At 35.9% G+C, this 21781-nt stretch overlaps 1 protein-coding gene across 2 annotated transcripts in view; it reads left to right on the forward strand.

Moving 5' to 3' along the window:
- Positions 1 to 21781, forward strand: part of LOC109706738 (protein EMBRYO SAC DEVELOPMENT ARREST 3, chloroplastic) — a 31690-nt gene that overhangs the window by 4666 nt on the left and 5243 nt on the right. The gene's annotated exons all lie outside the window — the stretch shown is intronic.

Raw genomic sequence — 21781 nt, forward strand, 5'->3', positions numbered from 1 at the left:
GTAACGTTTCGGGGAAATTAGTTTGTGGATATCTAATTTTCCCTAAAAACGCGTGTTAAAAGGTGAGTTATAATAACAGAAAAAGTACGCTAGCAAAAAATAAATCATTTATCAGTTTCCATGCAATGTACCTACTAAAAACCGGGGATGTCACGTTCTGCGTGATTGTTTAATAGATTTGAGTTTGTACAATATAGCTCAGAGTTTATACCCCCCAATCATGAAGTTGAGTTAAATTACATCCGTTGATTATAAAACGTCATTTTTAAACCATTATTCCCCCTCATGAAAGGTACGTTTCAATAAGGCGTCGAGTAGCTAACTAACAGCCTAATCTCATTTTTTTTGAAGTATGTACCCTACCCGAGTCTACAAGTGAACTGACTACTAATCGCCCTAGCAGCGCACTAACATCTCTTTGATGTGGGTTAGTGAACTGAACGTTTAATTTTGTGATCGTAGAGTTAAAAAGAAATGCTCTTTCCTAAGATACTACTCATGTTGTTAAATTATTCTTCTCGAAATCCTTACCCCACAGTAAGTTAATGTTCCAGTTTTCGACCCGAGAATCTAAAACACCGTCACTTGCCACTCTATGGTGAAGTGTTATCGTCGTCTTCGTGAATAATCACGGGCCCGACAATCCAGATCTCGACGAGAAAAAAAAGAAAAGAAAAAAAGAAAAGCAAAAAAACTCGGGTTAAGTTACACGGTTTGAAGCAACAAACGATGCTCTTTTTCTTTAAACAGGAAAAAGGAACACAGTAGTGACGACCTGGTCAAACTCTCTAAATAATAAAATATATATATATATATATATATATATATATATATATATAATTTTTTTTTTTCAACATGGTTTTTTTTGACCTGTTATCCTCCGTAATTTAAATAGTGTGTACCACGCGCCCTGTCCTTCGAGAATAACTTTAGTATATCGGTTTCTTAAATTAGGTCGGGTTTTTTTTTTTCCTCGTGTTCAAAATTCTTAGAATTTATACATATAGTTGTAAAAATGAATACCCGCACTATTTACGTTTCCTATACATTTTAATTTCCCGTTAATGAATATATGAGGACTTTTCAAAAGCTGAAAAGTTAAATCGGGAGAATTTTCCAATTATAACTTTTATGGGAAAGATGCAAAGTTATATAAAGATTATATGGAGATCTCAATTTTAGTTAATTAATTGAGACAATATGGACATTTTAATGATAAAACGGAAAAGTTTATATGGGAAGATAATAGTGACTGAAAGAATAAACAGGAATTTCAATCTCCGTGTTTTTCATAAAACTGAAAACCAGAAAAGATTATACGGGGAAATGGCAGTGGTTGTAAAAAATAAACGGAAATTCAATTCCCGTTTTAACTATAAAATTAAAAAAAATTGACACCATCTATAAATTGAGTGCAAATTGGGTTCAATTGAATTATCCTCTATTTACACCCTTATAAAACATTGTTGCCACCTTGTATATTCCCTATAAAATCTTTTTTTTTTTTTTTATTTAGCCTATAAAAGTTTGCATACTCTCCATATATCTGTTAATAAGTATTTTAACTATCTATTCTATCATATATATATCTACTTCTAAGTGGATAATATAGTACGCCTATAAATAAATTAGGTAATTCACAACTTTCACTTTTAACTTGAGTACTAGAATATTTTACTCTTCAACGTGAGTGACCTCTGTCTCTAAATTGAGTAATATATATTATGTTTTATAATTGGATAATTTATAATTTAAATCCCTAAATTGAGTACCAGAGCGTCTTGTTTTTTTAAACCTTAACTAAGTCTAAGGTATAATAGATTTTCTAGCTTCATCGCCAGAGTCGATCTTTACATTTTATTAATCTAAAGTTTAAACTTTAAAGCTTATGGTTAATAGGGAGTCAGTCAATACGATCTATGGCAGCCATTATACTCGCGTATTAATTAGAGTAGAGTGAATTTTTTTTTTCTTTTTTTTTCTTCTTCTGAGAATACTAATCATATAAAGAGACAGGGAACTTAACGAGCGGGAGAACAAGAGGTTGAGGAGAGGAGGAAAGAAAAGTAGGTTAAACGAAGGAACAAAGAAGGAGAAGAAAGTAGGTATATATATGAAACAGCACCTCAAAACCCCAGGGGTAGCGACTTTTCACCCTCACGGGGAGTGAGTACTTTCCAAGGAAAACTCAATGAACTTAATTTACGACATCTCTTCTCTGTTGTTTCTTCCCTTTCCAGGTTTCTACTACACCCTCACTACCCAGGGTGAAACTAAGCGGCTTCAATTCATTACCTCTAACACGGTTTCTATACCACCTACGTCGGGGGGACTAAATTATAGAGAGATAAGACTAAACCACAACGTACTAACAACGGTGTAAACACGATTCCAAAGAGTATCTCACGTATATATATATATATATATATATTAACTCGAGGATACAAAAAATTTTATGAACCACGAACAACTAAAAATCGGTAATCTAATTTTCTATATGCCAATTCTACTACACCCGAGGAATCCCAACTCACCTACCAACCAACTTATCATATTAGATTACCAACTTTTACTAGGCTTCTTATCTAGATTCCTATTTTTTAAATGTTCGTGGTTCACGAACCATGAAAATGTTCGTGGTATCGACCTGAGATATATATATATATAACTCGTTATAATGACCGATCTCTCTCTCCTTTTCTCTTTTTTGGTTTTTACTTGTAGTAACATCCCGCGTAACCAATATGAAAAGACTCATATCATAACAAACTGCTACACATTAAACTCGCCACGACGATCTGTTTAAGATAAAATCAAAGTTTAAAGTGTTAAGGTAAAGTCAAAGAACAGTGTAGACATAAGTTAAACTCAGTATTTAACATAAAAAAATTTTTTGTTTGAATCGACCTTTATACTTAGTTGATCCTAAGCTTGAACCTTTGAACCCATAGTTGATGATTTAGAAAACAATGAACGCGATCCCTATCAGCCAAAACTCGGTATTTAACAACGAATAGTGGTGACGACTAAGAGAGGGAGATAGAGAAAGAAACCCCCTTTTGGTTTGTTAAGAGGGTTCAAAACGTTCCTCCGGCTTCCTAAACCTGGAGTCGAATAACCCGACTTATACCCGGCCTGGCCTAAGAAATTAGACGTTTATACGGAAAGTTTTTGTCCGGGCCGGGTGTTATAGCTCAACCAAGTGAAGTGCGCGCTTTGGAGCGCGCCATCCCAAAAGAGGAGGGCTGGAAGCGAGCGAACACAACCTTGGTATTCGCGGTGGGTGGCGGAGGAGCAGGAGGAGGCGGCGGCGGCGGCGGCGGCGGCTGCTCCTGCTGCTGCTGCTGCTGCTACACCAGCCTCCTAACCTTCACCCTCTTGCGCCGCCGCCCTCGGCAGCGGCCCAAGCGGTGGCAGCGGCGAGAGGTGGGAGAGCTGCAGCATGCGTGGTCCAAGGTTCCAGAGAGAGAGAGAGAGAGATGTAGAGAGAGAGATCGAGAGAGATGTAGAGAGAGAGATCGAGAGAGAGAGAGAGAGAGATCGCGAGAGAGATTAAAGTACAGAAAAACGCAGTCACTCACTACCCGCTGGCAGCTAAGAAGGTGTCATGTTCTTGTGCCCCGTGCGCTAGATGTGCTAGCGCGCTAGGCTTCAACCAAGGAAGTAGGTTATTTGTGTAGTTGAGAGTATAAACAACAACATCAAGCTAACTAGTCACCGCATAAACAAGCAAAAGTACACAAAAAAACCTAACATCGTTAAATAACAATATTGTGAGAAATGACGATAAACGTTAAATAACAGCAATTTTACTTGGACTACTAGACTTTGACCGTAGAACCGAGACCTGTGAATGACAATCAAGAGAAAAGAGAAATAACACGAACGAAACGACGAACTTGACTAGATCGTAAAATCGTAACACGAGCTAATGCGCTTAGTTTAACTAGGTTGTAGAATTGAAAGTTAAACGACCCCTCAAAAAAAAAGGGGGAGAAATAACAAGATTGATACGAGACACTTGACTGGACGAAGATGGTAAACGTAGAAATTCCCGGAGTCTCCCGAAATACGACCAAAAAGAGGCCGTCAAGAACCTAGATGACAAAGTACCCCGGACATGAAGAAGAACATTCAATATAGACTTAGAGGAAAAAGAATATGTTCCGTTCTAGGGTAAGAAGAATGACATATATTCAAGAATACACACGTACATTCCAACTTTTTTTTATATTTCAAACTAAACACGATAACGAGTTCAGCGTATTCCGTAAAAACTGGATCAAAAAGAAAAATACTTAGACGTTTAAGTCTAAGTGACAAAGCAAACTATCAACCGGAAAGAAAGACGAACAGTGGAAAAATTTTTAACAAATTTTCAACCTTGACCCATCCACAAATCACAGGTAAATGTTTCTTAACTAATTTCTTTTAACAAGGAAAAGTTATTATACAAATTTAGGGAAACGCAAAAATAGAATATCGATATCATCTCGTTTCGTTTCCATGGTGTTTCCCCTATTACTGTTTGAGTCAGGCCCCGTAGTAGATCGGAGTCGACGTCTTCGTCCACGAAACCAGTCATGAGAGAACCTAACACATTTAGTAACACTCGGTAAAGATTAGTAAAAGTGGGAAAGAACAAAGAGGAGAAATTAAAAACATTTTACTTTTAAATAAACACATCAAAATTCAAATGTTAAAACTAGAATTAACCTGTAACAAATGACAAGATTGATCGTAGTAGAGAATAGGGAGGGGCTTCTAAATAAAAAAGAATTCAATTAAGGAACGTACTACATACTACTCTGATAAAACTTTGGTCCATACGAACTAATGCTTGGGATAAACCGAACACTTCTGTTCTAACGTTGAAGTTTGTGGATTTGTAGTAAGAGTTGGAATACGCCCTAAAAGTCCATGAATACTGACTTTACTGTTCGTATACTTAGTCGTATGATTTCAAATTTGCACGAACCCCTTGATATACGATCCAGGAAAGACTACATTTAAACACAAGCCTGAGGAGTAAAACTGGCTAATAGAAATGATAAACCTGAAAATCGTCATGAACACATTTAATTAAACTCGTGGTCGATTCTGCAGTGAACGAACCCACTCTCTCAATATACTCGGACAAAACATAGTCCTTCCTTTTCTATTTCATCTGTGTAATAATGACACTATGTACAGAATCTACCTGTTACGTAACGTAGAAGAGGATAATCCATTCTGTTTCTTTGAACGTATTAATACATAGGTGAATAAACAGGAAAAAGAAGATTGCGATAATTTTTAGTGCGTCAACTTCAAAAATAAGACAAGCGACTAGACGTACCGAACATGACCAGTTTTTCGATAGATTTCTACCGAACAGAAAACAAGTAATTAGTAAAAACGATATCATTTTAGATGTAGCTATATAAAGACCGGAAAATTCATACATACTTAATTATTTAAAAATACTGTACGTAATTATAGGAAGAAAATTTGACAAAAGACGGAAACGAACAAAACGCTACCATTCCAGTCTACGAAACGCTTGGTAGAACTTTCTCCTTCCTAACTCACGTGAAATATCTCCCTAACCTGGACCGGAAAACGAACATACGAAAGAGTAAGGAGTATAATTGGAACTTGGAACACGCTGAAATACGAATTTGACAACAGAAAACATAGTTGACATAACTCTCTTTATTGTATTATAGTGCAATTATGGAACTGACCGTTTAACGAAAGTACTTCACGTCATGGGTTAGGAATGTATTATACATAACCTAAATATCATTTCAAGAAGATATTTCTTGTCCAAATAAAAGTAAAGTTTAGTAAAGATACATGAACTTCCGCAGGAGAAATAGATGTCCAGTGAGTACCACGTTATGTCAAATGTCGTATACTCCTTGAAGCGTCATGAAAATAGATATAATTCTCATCTCTTCACTCCTGATTCTTGTGACCACCACTCCTCAATGACCATTACCCGATATTTGACTACGTATGAACAAAACCTTCATTACGTACTAACAGAATTATACCGATGGAACTTAACCAAAAGTCCACAGTATTCAATTTGGAGATGGATCTGACCCAACAGCAGTATTAAACAGAAAGTCGATGTTAATAATATATGTACATAGCTATGTAAACAGATTATCATAAAAACAAAAATAAGACGACGATCTTAAGAAAACTAATACGGTGTGAACCCCGACGGAGTTTTGAACGACGTTAAGACGAGTGTATGGGAATAGTCCGTTCAAGGAATAAATCCGACTAAGATCTCGGGCATTTTCGCTTGTCATAAAATATCACGACTTAAATGGCCCAAAATTACCTATGACTAACGTGTAAACTAAACTGATAGGATAAGAAGAACGTCCAATAGGCTTGAGCGAATGTCCATTTTCACTAGGATGGAAAGATCAAACGTAATGTACAACACGGACACGGAGACCTACTAATACCAGTTTTTCGCTTTTTAGTAATGATGAAAATCAGTCAACTCCGGAAACGAAAAACAGATTTCCCGTCAATAAACTCGAGTCTTTTTCTAGAGTTTGCCATGTAGACGGGGCCCTTGAACAAGAGTACGAAAACGAAGGAACTAAACTGCTAAGAACCGCTATTATAACGTCGTTGCTGGATCATCGTTTCCTTGAGGTTTCATGAACCTATCAACCGTACATCACTCCCTTTGACGTTTCACTCAATACAATAAACGAAACAAAGAGGCTGACTAGGAGTCTATAAAAGAGTTCAAAACGAACATGAAAATTAGACGAAACCAGGAAAAGAAGGATACGTCGATGGATCGATAACGGACGATGTTGTAGCCGGTCCAAAACTTAACAAAATTTAAAAGGAAAAGTCCAAACTTCCACAAGCACCCAAAATATTCCCGTAGTGTAGGTTGGACAACTTTTTAGAAGGACGACGAAGTTATTGTAAACAACACATACTCTTACAAGAGTTCTATAAATCTCATCGGTTCCCTGTTTCGACTACGTAGTTTAATTTAAAAGAGAACTTCGTATCGTAAAACAAAACATAAATGTTCTATAATTATGATCTGCATCTTTACTTACAGTTTTTAAAACTCTGATAAGAAGTTTCACCCTCGTTTTACTGCTCACCGTTAAAACTTTACTTTACAAAATCCTACCGGAGTTCCATACTAAAAAATTCGGTAAGGTTAAAGGTTCAAGAATTTTGTCAGTGCGCACGGTTTCTTACAAAAAGAGGACGTCGTGGACTTTTACTGGTTGATGCTAAACGCAGATTAAGATGGGTTAAAGATTGTGCTTTCATGAAAATTTAACGCCTAGGTCAACGGTTTACTTCAAAGTACAACGGTTTACTTCAAAACATCGAACCTTACGTACCGGTATGTTCACTTATTTTGATCGATTAGAAGGTAGTCTACTCTGAGTGTCAAACTATTAACTTCCGATAACGATTTTGACGACAACGTTGCCTACTTCGAGCCTTATTGGACTCGGTAGTCGACGATAAAGAGAACGAAGGGGGGGGGGGACGGGAAGACTAAATTCTATTTGAACTAACCTTCACACTCGGCAATTTTTTTACAGTAGTATGAAACAGAGGCCATGGACATTTGGTGAGGTTTTGTATTCGTGTTATCGACGTTCTTACTAACGTGAACACACTTATTGGGCAGGAAGGAGTAACTCTGTACCATTGTACGATCGTAACGACCATAATCCCTTTTGTCTTTTTTTTTTAACTGTTTATATCTATGTGTTCAGATAATTGAAATATGACGGAAATGCTGTTCGTGATCCAAATCTAAGACCCGTAACTGTGTTAATCTACTCATTTTTTTTTTCCCCTTTTTTGTGAGAGTATTACGTATCGATACTTACTAAGTAAAAACTCTCCTGTCCACAATTTCCAAAGGTAAGAACGTCAAAGAACTTATGTGTTAATAATTGTCGTTTTTAGTACACGAATCCGTCGACCTTAACCGAATTATATTCAATGAACTATAAACAATTTTCTTCGTGTTCTTTAATGTTTATTTTCTTAGTTATTGCCTGGCGACTATATCTTCCGTAACCAGTAATAGATGATAATGCGTATACCATCACGATCGAATGATACTCGTCTATAAAGCGTATATGTCGAAATTTGATGGTTGACTCCTTATGGATCGGACTTTTGGGTGGACGTAGGATCGAAGGCAAATAAAAGGCTTGTCGGAGTCACGTTCACGTATATGTAGAGAGGAAAAACGGCTACAAGGGAGTCTTTGGTAAAAGTGACGGACATCAAACGTAAACTTTATAAGGGTATTTCTATTCTCTTTACGGTTTTGATGTTCCACAGTTCCTTGGCCTTTTTCTGGTTCACGAAGACTAGAAGGTTCACTTCTTCTTTTATACGTTTTTGTAGTCTTGATGTCTTACTATAATCATATTTTCTATACTACAATCCATTTTCTTTTTACTTTTAACTATTTTTAACTGGGTCTGACTTTATATGGTACCTTTCCGATACCGGTGAACTCTAGTTAAGAGAATCAAGTTCGAGTTCCACCAGAAGTCTACCTCGAAGTAGTCGACTAAAGAGGAAAGGTAGATAATCTTCCCACTAAAGAGGGAAACCAACAACTCGACTTTTTCGAAACGTCCGAAGTGGGTCTAACGGAGCGGTTTTGACCTTATCTTTTAATGCACCTATGTAGTTTTGTCACTTGTTTTGGTCTTTTACTTAGTTCTCTATAGTACCTCTTATTATGCACTTATTGTTTCGGTAGTGTGATTAAATTCAAACTATTACAAGATCTACAGTATGAAAAAAAAAAAAAAAGAAGAAAGGGAGTACCTTAAGATTCTTCAATTCTATTTGATATATTTGAATTACATATGTTTCAGTATCCGAGCATCCAAGTTCTCGGACTGGCTGATGGGGCCTTATATTCTACTACTTTGGATTCTTCACGGTTGTGACTTCGACCTTAAAATACACTTTCATCATTAAACTAACGTTCATGGAGGAGCACATAAAACCAGTAGAGGGAACGTTATTGTGTACTGGACATTTGTTTTACGTAGCCATTCTTTTAAACGTGTACCTAAAGCACTAAATACAAGATTGTTCGAACATCGATATACTTTGTTCTTTTTTTATTTTTTTTTATAAAAGATGAACACTTTGTTTTACTTTGGATAAGATTTGTAACGATGTCCAGTAGAATAAAGTTTTACACTGGTTAACTCCCTTAGCTAGTGGTGGAAATCATTTTAAAGAAGTTTTTCCAAACCTTTAACTAGTTTACAAGTGATTTTTTATCCTTTTTGGTTAAAATATTTAGGTAATAGATTTAGTTAGTGATTTGGTAATAGATTTAGTTAGTGCATTTGTAAAGAAGTTTTTCCAGACCTTATATCTACTGCTTCATCGGGAGTTAGTTATTTGGTCATTTTTGTTTTCCATAGTAAAAGGCAAATTCTTATTTTACTATTATTAGACGTCTTAAACTGTATTGGAACATAGTGGTTTTTAACTACTCCGAAGAAGTTCTTTAACCACTTAAAATACTCCGCCTTGTTTCTTATAGACACAACGTCAAAGTAATCGTCTTTAGAAGTCAGAGAGAGAAGAACTGCGTCGTACGAACCCATCTTTAGGTTGACACTTGTTGTAATTGTATTGTCGTTAGTACTTCTAGTGAGTTTGTAGTTTATATCAAGAAGTAATTACTTCATTAATAGATATCTTCCCGACAATGGTTTACATTTGAGTAATCACCCATCAGGTCTACGTCTTTCTCGTCGTTCGTTTCGTCTACCAGGTCCTTATCCTTAATGTCCCTATAAGAGCCGTCGTGTATTGAAACGGACGTTGGTATATTATTCTATCATCTACAAGTTTTAGTCATGAATGACTATTTTCATTTCAAGGTACACAGTCAACGTATGATTAAAGAAAGTATACAAGGTGATTCGTGATTAATCAATCCTGTTGATTTCTATGCATCAGGAATGATCCCTTTCTTTATTTAATAACTGTCAAGTTTCGATAAGACTACGTCAGGTTTTCCGTTGATAAACCTTTTCTCACAAAAAAAAAAAAAAAAACAACCCCCCACGCCCCCCGACCCCAACAAAACGCGCACCACCACACCCGTCCCAACCCACCACAACACCCCACACCCTCTCTGTCGTAATTTACCATCTTAATCAAGTGGATGGTTAAGGTACGGACCCAGTGACTACGTACCTCATGGTCGTAGTGATTAGTTACGTTGTTATAGAGGAAGAACTTCAGAGAAATTCTAACTCCAAACCGCAAGTTTGAGTAATTTGAACACTATCGATTCGACGTTTAGATTTAAACTAGTAATCATCCCTCCTTTTTTAACTATACTAAGGGTTAGACGATCGAATGTCGTATCCTTTTAAGTGTGACTTTGGTTTATTTTCGTTATCTTGATATACAATCTTTGGAATGTTCTCCACAGAATTATACCATTACAACTTCGTCGAAAGGTCTCACGGAACACAGAAGACTTTCATAGTGTAGACGTCTAAAATCCTGTGCATTACGGGATCTTTACTAGGTATGCCATACTTTTTCAACTAGTTTGTGTTTGTCTTTATAATCATATAATAACTTCAGTTTGTTCAAATATTTCTATTGTCTTTCGATTGCTTCGTATTTTTAGCACGGTAAATCTTTATTTTCTACGGTGTAACAGAACGAATTAATGGGTGGATGAAGACGATATTGAAAGTCTCAATTTACCCGGGAGCTGATAGGAAAGTGCTACATCGTTTCACTTGTTTTTGAATTTATACGGCTTTTTATTTATCTTATATCTATACCAAGAGACGATTGTTGGGTCGTGTGTATGGAGTTCCACTATAGAAGCTCTAACGGATAGCCACAACGATGTTCTATATTAGGTCTAAAATCTAGGACATCTATATTGCCTTTAAAATTTGTTTTTTTTTGATACGTCGGATCTATATATATCCAATGTTTATATTGTTTTAAAGACGATCTTAATACAATATGAGTGAGTTACATATTTTCCTGATGTCTCGTATGTAATTTGGTAAATATACAATATTCATTTAACTATGGATTTAGATTAAATCGCTTTGAACTTCTTGGATTGTTATAATCAAGATTAGACGAATCATCTAGTTCCGAAGTAATGTTAATCCTTCATTTTAACTTTTGGGATGTGATTAACCGGGAAGGTCAACCTTATTTAAAGGTTATTAGTATATCTCAATTGATATAAACAGTTCAGTTTTTCTGTGAAGCTTGGGATGTCAAGTGTAACGATCATGTGTAGTTAGGGGAATTTTCATTCAATACCAAATTTTATAGTTATTAAGGTTGTTGATCGTGTTTAATTCGGATGATTCGTCCTAAGTGTGACGATATAGAAGTGGAAAAACAAAAAGGTAAGTTAGATATTGTCATTTATTGGTCGACTTTGTCACCGTAGATCTCCACGGTATTCGAGGTTTTTTGTGCGCCTAATCAAGCTACTTTTGATGTGTTTTAACTAGTTTTTAGCAGCATATTTTTCTACCCCTTTCCCTCTCGCTGGCTAAATCTCCCCGGGCCTCCTCAGCCGCGCCCCACGAGGCAACGTAATTCGCCTCTCCTTCTCGTTTTCGCTCACCCCTATCTCTTTCTCTTCCTCTTCCCCCCAAAGCAAGCAGCTTTTGCTCCCCTCTTCTCCTCCGCGCCCTCCACTTCTCCTCCGCGTCCCTTTATCGCTCCTGCCTCTTCCCTGCGGTACCAACAAGACGAACCAAGTACCCGCTCAATGAATTTGGCCCAAGTGCCCAAAAATAAAAGGGAGGCTTATGTTTTTAAGAGTTTAGGGGGAACGTTAAAGCGTAAAATGCAAGTCATTTTACATACCTATCATGGACATGATAAAGGTATAACGTTGAACGAAATGCTTTACATACTCAAATCAGGGACATGATAGCGTTATAGAGTTGTCATCCAACACATCGCTTAGATTATGAGATTATTATCATTCCAATCTCTAGATACACATTTTATTCTTTTGAGCTCCTCTTTGATCATTAATTGCGATTTTTCTTTCCTCCTGGAGCCACATTTAAACGGGGGTAGCACATTTGAGGTGTTTCATTTCAAGCGTGGCTTTGTCTCATTTCCGCTGAGAGAGAGAGAGAGAGAGAGAGAGAGATATGCGCCTCTCTTTGCTATTACTGGTCAAGGAGCCCGGGAAGAGCGTTCCATAGTAGCAGAGAGAAGGGGCTAAGAGGGGGCTAAAAGAGGGTTAATAGCGGTTAAAAACCGCTAATTAGGGAGTTAAAGAAGCTCGAACATCCAGGATTCGTTCTAGCGGCGTTTAGCGGAGGTTTTCCTCGAGCGCCTTACCGTCCAGTTGGGGGGGCGGCCTAAGTTCGTGTTCGGGTGGCTATTAGAGGTTTCCACGAGCGACAGCTAGCTAAGGAGTTTGGGATCGAGAACAACGCTAGCAAACACTAGAATAATACTACAAAGCAACCCCAAAACCTAGCCAACATCTACCCATTAGCTCCATAACCCCCGCGGCCCCTGCGAAATACGCTTACTCTGCATGGTCAACGTCCAGCTAAAGGGCCTCGTAATGGGGTACCTTCGAGGGGTCCACTAGCTGCCTCGACTTAACCGAAAACCTAACACAAAACAAGTAAATTTTAACGATTGAAACTATACTCACTCCCAAAACAGAAAACTAGTAGTCCAGTATAAAGAGGTAGGGCGCGGAAACGTAGGCGTATATATGTCATTGCCCGTATAGACAAATCCACTCATCTCTAGTAACTACCTTAAGAGCGAACTCGCAAAGGAAAACACGCGCGCGCGCCGGTGCGCACGTACGTACACACGCGGGCGCACACGAGCACATACAACAAACACGATATAACGTAGAACACCCGAGCTAGAAGTCCCTCGAGTGCAGAAACGATAACACTTTAAAACTTTAAACTAAAAAAAAAAAAATTCCCGTCCAAGATCAATGAGAAATTACACAAAACGTCCAAGTATAGATCTTCGATTCTTTGCAATAACTTCTTTTAATATTTACCAACAAACACGATCACATACCAAAAGATTAGAAGACTATTCACACCATACTAAAACACCTAATAATCACTTCTCGTTTGCACTAAATTAAGCATCCACTTTAACCAACTGAGCGTTCTTTTTAGTTACCTTCTTAATTCACTACTTCTTTTAATAGGTCACTGAATCTAATCTGTTCACCAATACCACCGTCGCTCTAAGGGTTTTTCAACGTCTTTACTCGTCGTATTAATTACATTGTCGTTGTCTCGAGCACAGAGACACACACACAAAAGTAAGACCCACTTTAAAAGAGGGCAAATGATCGAAGAAGTGGTGGAAGGAATAGGAATATAAAACTACAATCCTTTTTATTACCATTATTAACATCTCTAAATGAAAAACCTTCAAGAAATTTTCAAATCAGCAATATCCTAGAACTGGGTTTTTTACAGCTTGTAGTCACAACGTTTTTCAGAAGACCTTTTACCTGTTAAAAACACAGTTCTCTCTGATAATGACAGCTGTACGGTTATATCTGAGTCTCTGACAGTGTACACAAAATGGATACGGTCATTTCTTATAAACCTATTTTTGGGACTCCGACAGCGTAGACAAGAGTTATACGGTGGTTGCTTGAAAACCTATTTCTGAGTCTCGGACGGCGTACACAAGGACGACTTCTGGTTCTATCTTACTCGTGAACGCATAATTACCTGACGGCAGCAACAACCGGGATACTTCCTAAAGTAAGAAGACTCTACGGGCAGACACGTTTACAGTGATGTATTTAACACACCAAATAATCTTGAGCCTTCTTTTTTTATACTATCAAAATTACATCCACCTAGATATTAATTACCCTAACAAGATAATATAAGGCTATAACCACACTTAGAACCAATGTAAATATATAAAATTCCTATTTTTGTACCCTCTAACTAACCGAGAACGATATACTTAACACGGTTGGTACCGATTACGTGGAAAAGGACACCTCCTAAATACTTAGCGTACCGTCAGAATAGTTCCTCTGCTCCTAGTTCTCTTTTAATAACGTGATATTTTAAAAAGACCATTTTTAATTTTTTCTGACGTGTTTAGTAATCCAAGAGAGTAAACAGGACATCTTACCGAGGACGATATACTTAACACGGTTGGTACCGATTACGTGGAAAAGGACACCTCCTAAATACTTAGCGTACCGTCTGAATAGTTCCTCTGTTCCTAGTTCTCTTTAATAACGTGATATTTTAAAAAGGCCATTTTTAATTTTTTCTGACGTGTTTAGTAATCCAAGAGAGTAAACAGGACATCTTACCGGAACATAATCGTAGGACACCTCCTAAATACTTAGCGTACCGTCTGAATAGTTCCTCTGTTCCTAGTTCTCTTTAATAACGTGATATTTTAAAAAGGCCATTTTTAATTTTTTCTGACGTGTTTAGTAATCCAAGAGAGTAAACAGGACATCTTACCGGAACATAATCGTACTTTACTTACGACCTAAATCTAGGAACCCGTAACACCTCGACAACTCATGTCAACGGAAAACTATTTAGTTACAAGTAAAAAGAAGAGTAAGACACCCAACAAAAAGGGAAAGAGAAAGAACAAAGGTTCTATTATCAAGTCAGGAACAGATAAAATGGTAAGTAGTTTGATTACTTAAACTCTTCACGGAAATCAAGGTAAACGTACAAAGACATTAACTTTCTTTCGGAAAGTGAACCTCTATAAACCTTAATAAACAGTACATTTCCTACAAATTGATGTTTAGAAGTTTAAGAATTAACTATTCGTTAATTCTTCGACTTTAATAACCTGGTATTTAAGCCCTTCACGTACTCCGGACCATGTTACATCTAAACCTCTCTTTTACGATACCCTGGTCTCATTTCAAAGTTACGAAGTAAGTCACTAACTATGTATACGGTTCTTCACAACCCTATTTTGTTCCCTTCACAATTAAACCGAAACAAATACGACAGATTCCTTGAAGATATCGACAAAGACACCAATTTTGACATGACGGTCTGTAGTTCCTGTAAAATATTCCATCCCACCCAGTTTGTTCAATTGATAAACTATATTAATTGAAGCATAAAAGAAAGAAAGAACAAATAAAATGATCCAAAGGGTACTGTTTTGTCTTTACCTTTTAAGAGACATTAAAATGAACACAATAAACGGATAGGACGTCATGTCTTTCTTTTTGAATGTTCTGTAGACTTTACAAGCATTACGGCCCTAAGAAAAACAAGTGTGGAATTGGTAAATTCGAACGTCACATAAACTTTGACTATTATTGACGAAAGGACGTATTATTATAAAGACAAAGTAGAGTGAAGTACGGTATACAGTTATTGATACAACGAACTTGACTTAGTGCTATAACGTAGTCTATAGGAACACTAAGTCGTCCCTTTCATAGTATATCAATGAAAAGGATAAAAGAAAAGAAGGAAGAACAAAGTTGTTGAATTGTTAGAAATGGAATAGTAAACGTAAGAATAATCTCATGATGACAATCTAAAATAACTTCTTTCTACTTGGATTTGACGACGTTCTTAAATGTAACAACTAAAATTATTTTCCAAGTAATGTATTAAACCTAAAAACCAAAAACCGATAAAAACCGTCTATAAAATATACTAAGGACCAGCGGTCGTTACTGACAATCAAGACAAACGTAGTCGTAAGACAGGTACGACAGCTCGAGTTGACACTTCCAAACACAGAACGAAGTATTAAGTAATTTGAGTTCAACAAATCCGGGGTATATATATATATATATATACGTTTAAATAGATAGATGTATATGGTGATCTTTCACGTCTAAGTATAATTTTTCGTTTTTTTTTTTTAACAATAGTATTCAAACCCTTAACTAAGTTCCCGCTTTAGAAACAACATATTCTTTCTTATATAAATTTCTTCCCCGTGTCAAAACATTGATGTTATCACACACATATATATATCTTACACCGACCTTACGATAACTATATCACAAATGATAGTTGAAAAATGGAGAGTTTACGTAACCCAAATCACCCCAATCCACCTTATCATTACTAGGTCCCGATGTTTTATCTATCATTTGTGATAAGTAAATGATAGTTATCATCAGGTCCACTTGAGAGAAACAGAGAGGGGGAGAAGGAAAGAGAAATATATATTTCAACTCGATCTTATGATAGCCATTGTTTGTCCGTAACAACGAAGATTAAACAAAAGCTACTACCTCGAAGGCTTAGCTGCTAACCGTGACAACTTGTATTAGATTTGACGACTTTCATAGATTTTTAGTTTAAAATAAATAAAAAATATAACAAGAGAACACGTAGTTCACCTGTGTTTTTATTTGTCGATTTTTATTTATAGGAAGTTTTTCACTACTATACTAAAAACATTAGCTCTAGTTCTAACATCTAGATAAAATTTAACAAATTTCTTAAAAGATTATTTTAAAGTTGATTAAACCTAAGGAAATGCGACAATTTGCTCGTTTGTGGAATATAGCTGGGAATTTTAATATTTAAAACGTTGGGAATCTAGTAATCCAGTTACTACAACTTTTCTAAACTTTAAACTAAAGATTTACGAAGTACACCATATCTAATACAAGTTACCACAGCTAACAATTAAACCTCCGAGGTAGTAGTTTTTATTTAATCATCGTTACCTCAGGCAAACGATGGCTATCAGAAGATGTGGTTGTGTGTGTGTGTGAGAGAGAGATATATATATATAATTCAAAAACCTCCCGCACATACTTTCTTAGTATTAAACTTTCCAAGATATAAACACACAAACAAAAAGTCCCATGTAAAGATTTGTACAGTAAAGTAATTAAAACAAGTAAATAACTGAGAAAGTTGGAAAGATTGACGTCGTTGCGGGTCGACTATTGCTAGCGATACAGTTCTTGACATCCTTACCAGCAAGAGGATTCCTCTGCTCCACCACCAAGGTACTACTGTTTCAAATTTTCGTGTTACTGTTGGTAAACCCGAAGAGAAGTTTTTCGCTTAACCGAGAGTAACAACTCTTCGTCGTTAATCAGTAAATTCGTTACCAAAGTACTCGTCGACATTTGAACGTACAATCCTCCGTAAACATTTCAGACTGTTTGACATAGGTAGAAATGATAAATGTGAGAACTTTCATTTTTTTTTTTTTTTTTTTGACATAGATGGGATTATCAGTTATTCAGTTACGTCACGAAATATACATTACCTCGAACGGTGAGTCAAAAAGATAGAATTAAAGTCAACATGAAAGCATATGTAAATTTAAAACGTGACGTAATTAAACGTTTAATACCTCAAATAACGATAGACACCTAAAAAACAACAAAAACGAAAGACATTAGAGTAGGCTGCCTTAATCTACGGAACCAAAGTTCACGAACACGACTTCTTATGTCTCTATACACAGTCATACTAAAACGAGAACGAGCTTACGTCCATTTACGGTCAGTACTTCCAATTGTACCTTACGTTACAGTACAACATGACCCTCGCCTAGTACTCTTCAAGCTACCAAAGGATCATTTTAGCCGTCAACACTTGAGACATTAGAAAAGTACCCGAAGAGCAAGAGCCTAGTCATAGAAGTGCGTCCGTACTTAGAATGGAAAGTTACTACGAATTTACGTTCGTAAAAACACAACGAACCGTGTACGGTCGGACACGACTGCGATAGATACGTCTCTGTACTGACGCATAGAAGAGTGTATTTGTAGAGTTAAACACTACGATCTTACACTTAGAACTCGTCATATTCATTGACAGGACGAGGTTGAGAACTAAAACCTACGTCTATACTCTTTTAAGCATTCTAGTCAACGTGGTAAAACTAAGCATTTAGATAGTTTTTCGAACTCATAAGATATCACAGTGGATTTATCGAACCGCATTAGTACCATGAAACGTGCAAAATGTGGACTCATCCTTTCCTCGTAAAGGAGACGCATAATTGGTTGATGAAGGAGATTTCGTATATTTCGTTCCCCTTTTTATCTCCCTCACTTTATCTCTGCACCACCCACTATTGACAAGGGAGATGCAAAGCCAAAAAGCCACTTCTAGATGACCCCTAATTGTCCACCAAACTCTTACTCCACCTTCTCTTGAATCCAAAATTCCAAAATATGTAGTATTTTCATAATGCAAATTAATATTAATGAAGTTTTTTTTTTTTTTTTTTTTTTTTTTACAATTGATAGGTCAGTTCCAGGTTGCCGACGAAAACGTCAAAGAGTTCAAAGAGTTCAGATTATCCACATATTAAACAGGTGAAACATAATCTACAGTTAGAAAAAAATTGTCTTAATTACTAATATACTTATCTATTATAAAATAAAATTCGCATGCGTATAAAACTTAACGACGACTAGATATTCAAATTTGAGCAAATTTTAATCTCCATTAGACAAAACTGTCTTATTATTGCACTCATCTATTAAAAAAATCTCATTGTTGTAATAATCATTGAAGTCAAATTTTAGACTGCTTTTTTAAAAGGTCTAAAATTTGATTCCTCAAGTCTGCATTTCTAAATGAATCTCCGTCTCCTCCAAATTCTTGAATGATCAAATAATGTGAATTAAGAGCGATTATAAACTTAACAGATTTTAGATCAGCAGAGAAATTAATATATTTATAAATATATATATATATATATTCATTTTCAGCCATTCATTTTTGTGTCCACTCGATGGATAAGAGAACAATATCGGAAATGTATAAAATTTGATTTCTAAACACTTCAAGTGGTATAGATTATGTTCAACGATGCCAATCGTCGATTTGGAAGCTCTATTATCGAAAACAAATGGGTGACAACAGAGCTCGTTTGCTATCGATAGTATTCTAGCTCAACTCTTATTGAGTTGAGCTAGAATACTATCGATAGCAAACGGACTCCATTGCCACCCATTTCATTTCGATGATAGAGCCTCCAAATCGACGATCGGCACTGTTGAACATGATCTATACCACTTGAAGTGTTTAAAAATCAAATTTCAAATCTTTTTGACATCATTTGCCTAATGATCAAAGGGTTTCAAAATTTATAATTTTAATGATCGATATGAGACGTTTTCTCGTTTAACGGCGTAAAGATATCCAAATCAATTAAATTTTTATTAGAAAATTCTTTAAATTATTTAAAATAATATCTATACTCTTGATCTTGATTACAAGACTCCTATCATCAATTTTTAAATAATATTCAATTTCAGCCATTCATTTTTGTGTCCACTCGATGGATAAGAGAACAATATCGAAAATGTATGAAATTTGATTTCTGAACACTTCAAGTGGTATAGATCATATTCAACGGTATCGATCGTCAATTTGGAAGCTCCATCATTGAAAACAAATGGATTGCAACGGAGCTCGTTTGCTATCGATAGTATTCTAGCTCAACTCTATATATATATATATATATATATATATATATATATATATATATATATATATATATTAGTGTTTGAAAAAGCGCGAGGCACAAAAAGGCGCAAGACTCTCTTGGAGCCTAGGCGCGAGGCGCATTGCGAGGCGCGTGCTCAAGTATATATATATATAGAGTCCCGCTACTATGCTATTAATAGCACGAAGAACTTGGTGCTACCAAGTTTTCCGCTGTTAGATCTACCCTTTTGATCATTTTCATTTGTTAGATCATACTATTCAACCAACCACCCACTCAATCCTAGGGGGCCCACATCATCCTAACCGCACATCTCTTAATCCAATGGCCAAAAACTTGGTAGCATCAATGACTTGGTGCTATTAATAGCATAGCAGCCTAGTTATATATATATATATATATATATATATATATATAATGAGTTAGTCTCCTATACTATCTATAGTACCGGGGCTCCGGTACTATAGTTTCGTTTTCGATCTTAGGGTGTTGGGGGTCGGGGTGTGGGGGTGGGGAGGGTTTTTTCCCAAACGGGATTGAAGAGTGGGGACGCCGCCACGCCGGGACGGTGGCTGGGCACGCCGCCAGCGCCAGGGAAGGGGAGGGGGAGAAGGGAAGGCCGACGAGCGGCTTGCGTTAGCCTTCGGGAGGAGAAGTCTTTAGCTTCTAGCTCAAGAAGTGAGAAGTCTTTAGCTTTGGGAGGAGCAGCGGAGAAGGAGAAGGCGAAGGCGATAGGTTGCTATATATCTAGTCATTATTCCACCAAGAAATGTTTGGTTCATGCTAAACTCAAAAGTAAGAAATTTCGTTTTCAACCTTCGAAAATCAGGTAGACTACCTATGAAAAAATATGTGTTTACCGAGCTCACGAATTTAACTTACACAGGTAAGAGACAATACGTGGAATTTAACAATTCTTGAATTCTGGGTTTGTATCTCGATTTATTACAATTAATTGGATCCCTGGTCCTTGAGAACATAATATGGATTAGTTAAAGTACTAGAACAGCTGTGAACGTTTTCCTTTTAAAACAACACCAGAAAGTACCTTTTAAAACAACACCAATTTAGTTCTCAGCCTCAAGCGACTAATATTAATGATTTTGAAAGACACAAACATACGAGATATAAATAAGTTCGAAAATACATACAAATATACACCTTAATACTCGAAATACATAGAAAATAAACAAATGACAAATCTGAAATCTTAAATCTATACGATCATACGACAATACGTGAGACGTTTCACGGACAAAGTAGAACCTAAATTAAAGATTGATACGAACATACACTTAGAAAATATAAAATGTAAATTTATACCTGATAGAACTAGAGAATAAACAAATTAATAAATAAAAAAAAATCCGTATTATATCAAATAATAAAAAAATAAATTAAAACATCGAGAAATAAGAATATAAGAATTTTTTATACTTATAAATACGATTATCGTATTTAGAACTCTCCTTTCTTTAAATTAAATTATCGGCTTAAAAACTAGGGCTTAAAAATTAACCACTTGCATATTATAGGCATATTTAGTACATAGGCTTATTAACTGATTAGGCAAAAAATCGGCTAAAAAAGTTGCTTAAATTTTTAATCTTCTGCTTAAAATAGGCTTAATATGGGCATGGCTTAAAAACGGCTTAGGCTTAATTGATTGATACCCATCCTCCTTCTCACATATTTTTTATTAGGTTAAGTAAAAGAGAAAAGATGTGGTTTGTATCGTTCTCTTAATTAAATAGGTTATGATTAGGATACAACGTGGTTTACGTTCTAACCTTAATATATATCTTAATCCGATGATATGATAGATATCATGGCCTCAAGGCCATGATATCAGAACAAAAGTTAGAATCCCACAAGTTTAATTACTAGGTGTGGCACTTTATACTAGCTCCCATATACTTCAAGAATCCTTATTTTAAATTCAAAAAAAGCTATAACAAATGAATCATTTATTTAATACAGGTTTACCTGCCACCTTTAACTTATTAGAAATTTTAAACTCATATCCTGAAAATTTAAGTTCTAGTTCTTACAATTGGAATTAGATCTATCAAATTTCATAACAGATAGTTTTAAACTTCTTTAAATCTAAGAAGATGTGGCAATTTGAGGTTTGAGCAGTATCATCGGTAACTTTTAACCGTTAAAACTTTACCAAACTAGTATTTCATTGGATACAGCTTTTTATATTTTAAAATAAAGATTTTTGAAATTTATGGGATCTAGTCGAAATTGCCACACCTAGCAATTAAAC

This window comes from Ananas comosus, linkage group 2 (genome assembly GCF_001540865.1).
Source record: "Ananas comosus cultivar F153 linkage group 2, ASM154086v1, whole genome shotgun sequence".
Lineage (NCBI taxonomy): Eukaryota > Viridiplantae > Streptophyta > Magnoliopsida > Poales > Bromeliaceae > Ananas > Ananas comosus.